The following is an 11,058-nucleotide window of genomic DNA, read 5'->3' as shown; positions in this document are numbered from 1 at the left end:
TTTTCAAACTTCAGGCAAAGTTCGGGGTCATGTTTGGCATTCGGAGCTTTAACGTCACCAGCAGGTTGCTAAGGACGCCAAGGTGATCACTTCCTGGATTCCATGGAATCCAGGAAGTGATCACCTTGGCGTCCTTAGCAACCTGCCGGTGACGTCAAAGCTCCGCCCCTGGAATCTCTTCATGGGAGGGATTCCCCATTCGGGTTCGAGTTTGGGTTTGGTTCGGGTTCAGCCGAATTTTGCGTAAAGTTCGTCCGAACTTGCCGAACCCGAACACCGTTGGGTTTACCCATCACTACTAACCACCAAATGACTGCAAGGAATATAAATCCTGCCATTCAATCAGAACTGAAGAAGTTTCTCGGATGAGAAGGGAAACATCTTCCAACAAAACAAGAAAGTCTACTTGCCTTTGGGACAACCATGACCTGGATGACTTAAGAAACTCCATAGACTTTTGTTGCACTTACATTTGTGATACAAGTTGTTATAAGGATTTAGAACAACTGGCATACTTTCACACCCATGAAAGAATGCAAATGGTTAAAACTGGGAAAAAACCCAGCATATCTCCTTCACGATGTAGGCATTAAGGATGGGCCTGAGAAGTGAATGTTATTCCCAGTTTTACAAGCTGATTAAATCTGAGCTTTCTTCACTAATTACAGCAATTGGGGCAAATAGTAATTTGCACTTATCTGTAAATGCCCCACATGTAATATTCTGGGTATGCTGCTAAGCTTGTTACTATCTATGTCAGAATTTGAAATGTTCCAGGAAATTTAACTCAAATGAGGATTTAGTGAAACTACTAGTGAAATATACACTGCTCAAAATAATAAAGGTAACACTCAAGGAACACATCCTAGATCTGAATGAATGAAATATTCTCATTGAATAATTTGTTCGGTACGAAGTTGAATGCGCTGACAACATGTGAAATTGATTGTCAATCAGTGTTGCTTCCTAAGTGGACAATTTGATTTTACAGAAGTTTGATTTATTGTTATTATTTATTATTATTTATTGGATTTGTATGCTGCCCCTCTCCGCAGACTTGGGGCGGCTAACAACAGTGGTAAAACAACATGAACAATCCAATTAATAAAAACAACTAAAAAACCCTTATTATAAAAAAACAAACATACACACAAACATACCATCCATAACTTGTAATAGCCTAGGGGGAAAGGATAACTTAACTCCCCCATGCCTGGCGACAAAGGTGGGTCTTAAGTAATTTGCAAAAGACAAGGAGGGTGGGGGCCGTTCTAATCTCTGGGGGGAGTTGGTTCCAGAGGGCCGGGGCCGCCACAGAGAAGGCTCTTCCCCTTCCCCGCCAAATGACATTGTTTGGTCGACGGGACCCGGAGAAGGCCAACTCTGTGGGACTTTATCGGCCACTGGGATTCGTGTGGTAGAAGGCGGTTCCGGATGTATTCTGGCCCAATGCCACGTAGGGCTTTAAAGGTAATTACCAGGTCATTGTGTTGTTTAAGTGTACCCTTTATTTTTTTGAGCAGTATATTTTAGACTTTACCAGAGTGGAAGAGTGTTTTACAAGAAATGGATTATTTGCATAGGCAAATCCTAGCACCTTGCTTACTATACATCCTACCAGGTGAAGAATCAAAGAACATGTGCTCTATACTTGTGGGGGGGGGGAGAAAGAGAGAAATAAGTCATCTTGGAGTATGAATCTGTTAAACAAAGAGTAGACGGAAAGATTGACAAAGCAAGGTACAAGGTCATTCCTTAATACAACTATACCATACTGCCCACTGGTGGTTAGCTCAGTGGCATTGGGTTAGAAACTACAGATGGAAGAAGAGGAAGATCAAGGTAGACTCCAGTGGTGAAATCCATTTTTTTTTTACTACCAGTTCTGTGGTTGTGGCTTGGTGGAGATGGGTTGGTGGGCGTAGCAGGGGAAGGATACTGCAAAATCTCCATTTCCACCCCACTCCAGGGGAAGGATATTGCAAAATCTCCATTCCCACCCCACCAGAGGTAATATTTGCCAGTTCTCCAAATATCTCAAAATTTCCACTACTGGTTCTCCAGAACCTGCTGGATTTCACCTCTGGTATGCTCTGAAAATGGTATCGGAGTTCCTGAAGAGTTAATCAACTTTCCAAATCAATAGTAGGTTCTAAAACCCTTTTACTATTGGTCAGCACATGCGTGTGATGCTACTGCCCCGCCCTGTCATTTTCACACTGAAGAGGAAATATCAAAATGCAGCTTTGGATTCTTTGCATTACAATATTTTAACAACCTTTTGCCCATAGGTTAGCTAAGTTGCAAGGAATTGTGTTATTAGTTGGAAAACTGGATGTGCCAAATATGCGTGTTAATTAATGGTAGTAAACATTTCTGATGATGATCTCTCTCCGGAGATCAGAATTGCCCCCACCCTCCTTGCCTTTCGCAAACTCCTAAAAACCCACCTCTGCCATCAGGCATGGGGGAATTGATTCTCCTGGGCTGTTTCATTTTACGTATGGTTTGTCTGGGATGCATGACTGTTTTTATAATAAGGGTTTTAGACTGTCCTTGTTAGCCATTGGATTTGTACTATGTATTGTTGTTGTAAGCCGCTCCAAGTCTCCGGAGAGGGGAGGCATACAAATCTAATAAATAATAATAATAATAATAATAATAATAATAATAATAATAATAATAATAATGCTGCATAGACATGATGCTGTGGCACAGATGATCCACTGGAACTTGTGCCGGAACTACCATTTACCAGTGGCAAAGAACTGGTGAGATCATAAGCCCGAAAAAGTGGTCGAAAATGAGCAAGCAAAACTACTGTGGGACTTCCGACTGACCGAATTCTGAAGCATAACACACCAGACATTGTGATCGTGGAGAAAAAGAAAGTATGGATCATCGACATCGCAATCCCAGGGGACAGCAGAATTGAGGAGAAGCAGCTAGAGAAATTAGTGAAATACGAAGATCTAAAAATCGAGCTGCAACGACTCTGGCATAAGCCAGTGAAAGTGGTCCCAGTGGTACTTGGCACGCTGGGCGCAATGCCAAAGGTTCTCAGCGGACATTTGAAAACCATCGGAATTGACAAAATCTCCATCTGTCAATTGCAAAAGGCCGCTTTACTGGGATCGGCAAACATAATTCGCCGCTACATCACGCAGTCCTAGGTGCTTGGGAAGTGCCCGACTGGTGATGAAATACGAAATCCAGCATAGTGATCTCATTTGCTGTGTTGTATTGACATAATAATAATAATAATAATAATAATAATAATAATAATAGTATTATACATGTCTTGTCATACTTCAGAGAACAACTGTTATGAATCTCCACTATGCCTCTCTGAATAAAATAAGGAATGGAAAGTGAAAGAAAGGTAGATCAATAACTTTATGGTTAAAAATATAGAATAATTTTCTTCCTTTCTCCAGTATGTGTCTTCCTCAATCTCAGGTCTTTATCCTAACCCTTTATCCTAAAATATATAAATATATTTTATATAGAAAAGAAGAAAGCTTTCCTTATAATCAATTATGAGTAAGGTAGCTACATTTCCAAAACAAGCTCAAATATAGTGAGAACAATAAAGCCTCCGTTTTAAATGTACGTGAATGAGAACAAAGTAAAACGAAAGAGAAGAATATATAACAAAGCAAACTGAAATAGACAAAATAAGGCAAAAGCTTAGTTAGAACATTAAAAGGACTTATTGTGACTTCCTCCTAGGATTAGGGTGCCTTAAGCCTCTTTTAGACCAACAGCTGATGATAAGAGTGTGGCAAATCTTTTCTTTTCTCTTCTTTAGGTTCAATCAGGGATTATATAAAGAAAGCAGGAAACCGTGAGTTCCAGTTCAGCTGAATATCTTGAGCTGCTTGCTCTCTTTCAGACCAACCTACCAACTTAGAATAATAAGAATAGAATAGAATAGAATGGAATGGAATGGAATGGAATGGACAGGACTGGACTGGACTGGACTGGACTGGAATGGAATGGAATGGAATGGAATAGAATAGAATAGAATAGAATAGAATAGAATAGAATAGAGTTGTAAGGTACCTTGGAGGTATTCTAGTCCAACCCCGTGTTCAGGCAGGAAACCCTATACCAGTGGTTCTCAACCTGGGAGTCTATCATTTGTCCTTTTTGTGGCTATTCAAATGTTACTTAATCAACTGATAAAGAGTTCAAGCACCTATTTGGAAACCTATCTTGATCAGTAAGCCACTCCCACCTAGTCCCATGACCTTTAAGCCACCCCTGGTCGCATGATTGTCAAGCCACTCCCACCTGGTCACATGGCTAGCAAGCCACTTCTACTTGATCACATGGCCGGCAAGCCACTCCTACCTGGTCACATGACCATCAAACCACCCTCACACAATAAGCTATGCCACAGTGCGGTAGTAAATTTTTTTTGCAGCCCGTCACTGCTTGGAACATATTTTTACAATCCGACTAATGAGGCGTTTACAGTGGGGGGTTTCCCTCTGACCTTCCTGCCAATCAGCTTAAAGCTTTGTTGGGAAAATTGGCACTAGACTTATGGTTGGAGGTCACCACAACATGAAGAACTGTAAAAAGTGGTTGCGGCATTCGAAAGGTTGAGAACCACTGCCCTATACCATTTGAGTCTAATGATTTTCCAGTCTCCTCTTGAAAACTTCCAGTGTTGGAGCATTTACAACTGCTGGAGGCCCCTTGTTCCATTGATTAATTGTTCCAACTGTCAAGAAATTTCTCCTTAGTTCTGGGTTGCTTCTCTCTTTGATTAATTTCCACCTATTGCTTCTTGTGCTGCCTTCTGGTGCTTTGGGGAATCACTTGATACCCTCTTCTTTTTGTGGCAGTTCCTTAGCTATTGCAACACTGCTATCAGTGTTGTGCGAATAAGAGGAGTAGGAGGTGGTGGTGGTGGAGGAGGAGGAGGAGGAGGAGGAGGAGGAGGAAGATTTGTCTTTCTTGAGTTATTTGTCAAAATAATAAAGGTGAAATGCTGGATTTCAATATCAATAAATCAATAAAAAATCCATAAATCAAATCAAATATCCATAAATCAAATCAAATATCCATAAATCAAATCAAATATCCATAAATCAAATCAAACATCTGTAAATCAAATCAAATATCAATAATTCAATAAAATACCACTATATTGAAGGAAAGTATTGTATCAAAGTTTATATTAACACAATATATAGGAGAAAAAAAACACAGCTAGATGTTTACTATCCAGTTTTCCGTTGACTAACTTCAAAAAACTTACTTCCCTTTAGGCAGCAATGACTCAAAAGCGCAGAGCAAAACAAGCTATGACATGTATTCTTAATTATAACAAAAGATAAAATTAAATAAAGGCAAAAAACCTCCAACCCCTTAGCAAAAGTATTTACTTTTAAGACTTATAAAGCTTCCAATTTTAACAATATGAGTACGGCCTACACATAAAACTAATCAATCAAAAAAAAAAAGATAAACCCACCATGTTGTGAAAAAAATAAATAGTATAGGAATATAACATATATAACGGTGATCCAACACGTAACACTTGTAGCACCGTGAATCTATGAATCTAGAGGAATGGTAAGGTTCCAATTCCCTTTTAAAAAATGTAGGGAAAAAACAGAAATGGAGGGAAGGGAAGGAAAAAAGGAAAGACAAACAAAATGAAAGGAAGGACAAGGAAAGGAAAAGAAAGGAAAAGAAAGGAAAGGAAAGAAGGAAATGGAAGGGAAAAGGGAAAGGACAAGGGAAGGGAGGGGAGGGGAAGGGAGGGGAGGGGAGGGGAAGGGAGGAAATGTATATGCTTCTACCATTCATTGTCAACAAATATTTTTTTGAAGAACTTGTAGTAGAAACAATGTCAATTATTATTTCACTGTGCTACAGTTATTCTTTGTGATAAATAATAGAAATAAATATTCTTCTTAATCCAAGAAAACCTTCAGTTTTCAGAATCAGAGCAAGGAGAAAACAATGCAGCTCATTCTCAGAAGTAACCAAAACTATAGTATATGGAACTGATAACTTGGGAGATGAGAAGGGACTGATAACATAGATTGCATAATATGTACTGAGTTTTCCTCCCTCTGGATGGAAGATATAATTTTGTATATTATGTTGATGGGTTTTTTTCTTTCCTCAACTATCTTAGTTCTCAACATGTCTCACTGACTAAATTAAGAATTTCCTGTTCATTCGTAACAACAATTTGAAACATTTTAAAGTATGTAAAGTCAGTAAAGGCTAACGGCAAGGCAGGATAGATAAAATGGACACTACGACATTGCAATACAACACTCCACGGCTTGCAAGCTTGCATGTAATTTTACACCACAAGGACAGATGGGTGCGGCTGGATGTTCTGACACACGGTTCATCATTTTGGTATCACTGTGATAGTCATTTCCTGCTAAGGCTTGCATAGTATTATTTTATGTTCTTAAGAAGAAAAAACAAAGAAAACTTTGACGGGCAAATTGATAATCTGTACACTTGTATGTCAGTTTTGGCCCAAATAACTTTTTCCTCCAAGAAATTAAATGGATGGATGGATGGATGAAGGGGTGGGTGGATGGGTGGAGATAGATAGATAGATAGATAGATAGATAGATAGATAGATAGACAGACAGACAGACAGACAGACAGACAGACAGACAGACAGACGGATAGATGGATAGAGATGGATAGGTGGATAGATAAATGGATAGCTAGATGGATAGATAGCTGGATGGATGGATGGATGGGTGGATGGACGGACTGACGGATGGATAGATTGAAGTGAATAGCTAGCTGGATGGATGGATGGGTGGGTGGGTGGGTGGATGGGTAGGTAGATAGGTAGGAAGATAGATAGATAGGTGATAGATAGATAGATAGATAGATAGATAGATAGATAGATAGATAGATAGATAGTGAGAGAGAGGAAGAAATGTAGAAAAATAGCTAGATATGTAGGGAGAGAGGGTGGGAGTGAGAGAGGGGGGGGTGTAAATAGATAGGTAGATAACATAGAACTATAGAAGATTGATGGCAGAAAAAGACCTCCTGGTCCATCTAGTCTGCCCTTATACTATTTCCTGTATTTTATCTTAGGATGGATCTATGTTTATTCCAGGCATGTTTAAATTCAATTGCTGTGGATTTACCAACCACGTCTGCTGGACGTTTGTTCCAAGCATCTACTATTCTTTCAGTAAAATAATATTTTCTCATGTTGTTTCTGATATTTTCCCCAACTAACCTCAGATTGTAGGTAGATAAGTAAGGAGGAAGAGACAGTCAGACAGGCAAAAGAGGCAGAAATGGAGATTTATTTCTTGCAGGAAAAAGACACTTGGACCAAAGTGTGTGTGTGTGTGTGTGTGTGTGTGTGTGTGTGCCAATGATGTAATCATTTCCAAAAAGTTCCCACTTTCACCAAAGTTTTAGGTCAATAGTTATTTTCAAAATATGAATGGAGCGATTCTGTAAAGGGAAAAAAAAAGATGAACCTGGCCAAACACAGGTTTCGGCAGAATCTTTACATAAAGAGTATCTTCTGATCAGGTTCAAAAGAAGAGACAGTCCTTCATATATACACTTATGAGGACTGTTCCTTCTTTTGAACCTGATCAGAAAATGCTGTCCTTGCTAGACCTTTGCCTTTCCCTGTTCTTCAAACCTTCCTTTCAGTACATTTTAGGAGCTGCAGGCATCCTTCATCTATCACAGTTTCTGAAATGTTTTCAAACATTTTTGACCTGTGGGCCAAGGTGTGGAGCTTGAAACTGGTGGTGGCGGTGGAGGAAAACCCCAACCTCTCCAGCTACCATATGTCCAAGCAGCTAGCCAGTTCCCCTCTCATCTCCTTCCCAAGTCTTATTTTCCAGCTCAGCAGAGAAAAAGCTGTTATGTTATCTCAAGTGCGTTGTTTCCTGGTTACAGGAAAAATAAAAATAGCAAAGAAAGACCAGCTATCTTGACAGGTGCAACAATGTCCTCATATAAATACATATTTTGATACGCACTTAATGTTTAGTTAAGCAGATTGCAAAGGTCGTGATTAACGGGCTATCTTTTCACCTGTTCAAACACTGAATGGACCTATTTTTGAACAGCGACAAAAATGGAAAAAAAAAAAAACCACAGATGGAGAAACAGTGAAATCGCAATCACATTGGCTCGAAATAGTGGTGTGTTACGTCTGGCATTTGAACTTTGCAGCATGAAATCTTTCTGAGTGAAAAAACTGTGCATCCTCTCCAAAGGCTCCTTGATTCTAAACTGAACAATGCTGATGTTTTTTAGCAGTCTTTGGAGCTTTAAATGGTCTTGATTTAGAAATCCTGTTCCCTATTTTTTTTTTTTTTTAAAGAACGAAACAGGTTTGGTATACAAAACACAAATGCCCACACAGAACAATAGGCAATCCCTGCCCCAATACATTGGTACCTCATGATATGAACCCCTCGCCATACGAACAACCCGAGATACGAACCCGGGGTTCGGAAAATTTTTGCCTCTTCTTACGAACTTTTTCCATCTTACGAACCCGCCGCCGAGAAGCCCCACCGCCCAGCTGTCACATTTTGAAACAGCCGGGGGGCTTCTCAGCGTCCTCCTGAACCCGAATGCCAAACCCGAACTTCCGGGTTCGGCATTCGGGAGGTCGCCGAGAAGCCCCCCGGCTGTTTCAAAAGGTGACAGCCGGGCGGCGGGGCTTTTTGGCGGCCTCCCGAATGCCGAACCTGGAAGCTCGGCAAAGGTTTGGGTTCGGGAGGCCACCGAGAAGCCCCGCCGCCTGGCTGTCACCTTTTGAAACAGCCGGGGGGCTTCTCAGCGTCCTCCTGAACCCGAACGCCAAATCCAAACTTCCGGGTTCGGCGTGAGGGAGGCTGCCGAGAAGCCCCCTGGCTGTCTCAAAAGATGACAGCCAGGCGGCGGGGCTTCTTGGCAGCCTCCCGAATGCCGAACCCGGAAGTTCAGCAAATATTCGGGTTTGGGAGGCCGCCGAGAAGCCCCGCCGCCCGCTGTTGCTTTTTGAAACAGCCGGGGGGGCTTCTTAGCGTCCTCCTGAACCTGAACGCCAAACCCGAACTTCCGGGTTCGGCGTTCGGAAGGCCGCCGAGAAGCCCCCCAGCTGTTTCAAAAGATGACAGCTGGGCGGCGGGGCTTCTCGGCCGCCTCCTGAATGCCGAACCCGGCGAACCACCTATCAAGGTGGTTTCCTTCATTCTCTTTTGTTCATATTTCCATTGCTAAATGTTTTGAGAATTTTGGAGGGCTAAAGATTTGCAACATTGAGAAAATGTTAAGGGGTCAAGTGAAGGCAATCTATGCAACCTAAGATGTAGATTCCAATTTGATTGGTTGTTGTTTTTTAAGAGGAGAAGAAGCAAAAACAGGAGGAGGAAGAGGAGGAGGAGGAGGATTCTGTCTGTGATATATTGGTTGATTTATCTCCAGTGGAAACTCAACCAACTATAAGTACCCAACGGCAGCTGAGCTGACTTCTGTTGCATAACAGTTGTATAAACTGGAGTCATTATCCAATCAGCTACTATCATGTAAAAGGATGTTCTAGAAAACCCTAAACATTTCCCAATTATATTGAATACCAGAAACATACAGTTCAATGGTGCCTTCTTCTTCTCTTCCTCTTTCATCACCTTCAAAATCGCTCCCTCTAAAGAAAGTTTTCATCCTCCCCCCCACCTCCCTGGATCTCAAATTTTCATTTGCTTGTTATTTTTCCCCCTCTCTGGGCCTGGTGTTATTATTTTTTTTCCCTTGTGGATTGGAATGTTACCGTGTTTCCCCGAAAGTAAGACAGTGTCTTACTTTCTTTTTACCCCCAAAAGCCCCACTACGTCTTACTTTCGGGGTATGTCTTACATTGGAAAAAAATTGAAAGGGTCGCGTTCCCGAAGGCATCTCCCCAGAGTCCAGAAGGGCAGCCGCGGGACAGGAGCCTCGTGAGCCCTTTTCCAAGTTCAACCTCAGGGCTCCAAGTGGCGTGCACACGTGGAGCCGCAGACGCGTGTCGGGGAAGCGTGTGTCTGGAGGGGAGGAGCCGCTCTGCGCAGTTGGGCAGCCCCACCTGCCTGCCGGAAAGGAGGTGGGCGAAGGAGGGCACAGCTCTGGCCGCTCGCCTCGGAGCCGGTCGGTCTCACTGGCCGCTTGCAGCCGAGCCTCGGCAGGACTCGGTTGCTGGGACGAGCGCCTTCGCTGCAAGCCGCCGCCCGCTCGGCTCGCTTCGGACCAGCGCCGTCCTTCGCTTTGCCAAGCCGGGGAAGAGGCGGTGGCGCCGCGGCGAGGCGAAGGCGAGGGGCGCCCGGGGAGCTTGGAATCGACGTCATCGGGCTCCCCCCCCGGCAATACCCCCGTGTTTCCCCGAAAGTAAGACATATGTCTTACTTTTGGGGTACGGCTTATATTAGCCGACCCCCCTGAAACCCCCGATACGTCTTACAATCGGGGGTGTCTTACTATCGGGGAAACAGGGTATGTGTGGATGTTGATAAGCAAATGTTGCAGAGTGTGAAAGTGCATCATTAGATGAGCATCTTGGCGAAACTCAATGAAATAAGAACACAGTATTCCAATTTGCATGGCATGTGATGCCTGATTTAGAGTTTCATGTACCACTCCAAGCCCTAATATGATTTCTATGGTTCTGGTTTAGCATGCTGTGTAAATCCTAGCTATTATGGCTTAGCATAAATCCTGGCTATTACCGCTTACCATGTTGTGCTAACCTAACACATTTCAATCTAATGAGCGTATTATAGTTTTTAAAAAATGACTTAGCAAGATAGAAAGACCCAGTTAATACATTTATTTCTATATTCATTGGTGATCTCTCTGGGTTTTTTTTTTAATTTTTAAATTCCATTTTTATTTAATTGTAATTCTAAACATTCAGATTCAGCCAAGCGACCTAATGCTGAAATCCTGATAGGAAACTAAAATATTGCCCTTTTAAGACAAAACGTCAGAATAATATTTTAATGAATATTTGTGATGGTAATTAAACTCCCATTGAAATGGCTATTATTTTCATACAACTAT

Source organism: Erythrolamprus reginae, chromosome 7 (assembly GCF_031021105.1).
Source record: "Erythrolamprus reginae isolate rEryReg1 chromosome 7, rEryReg1.hap1, whole genome shotgun sequence".
In the NCBI taxonomy this organism is placed as follows: domain Eukaryota; kingdom Metazoa; phylum Chordata; class Lepidosauria; order Squamata; family Dipsadidae; genus Erythrolamprus; species Erythrolamprus reginae.
The sequence above is the reverse complement of the archived record's forward strand: the minus strand, read 5'-3'. Positions refer to the sequence as shown.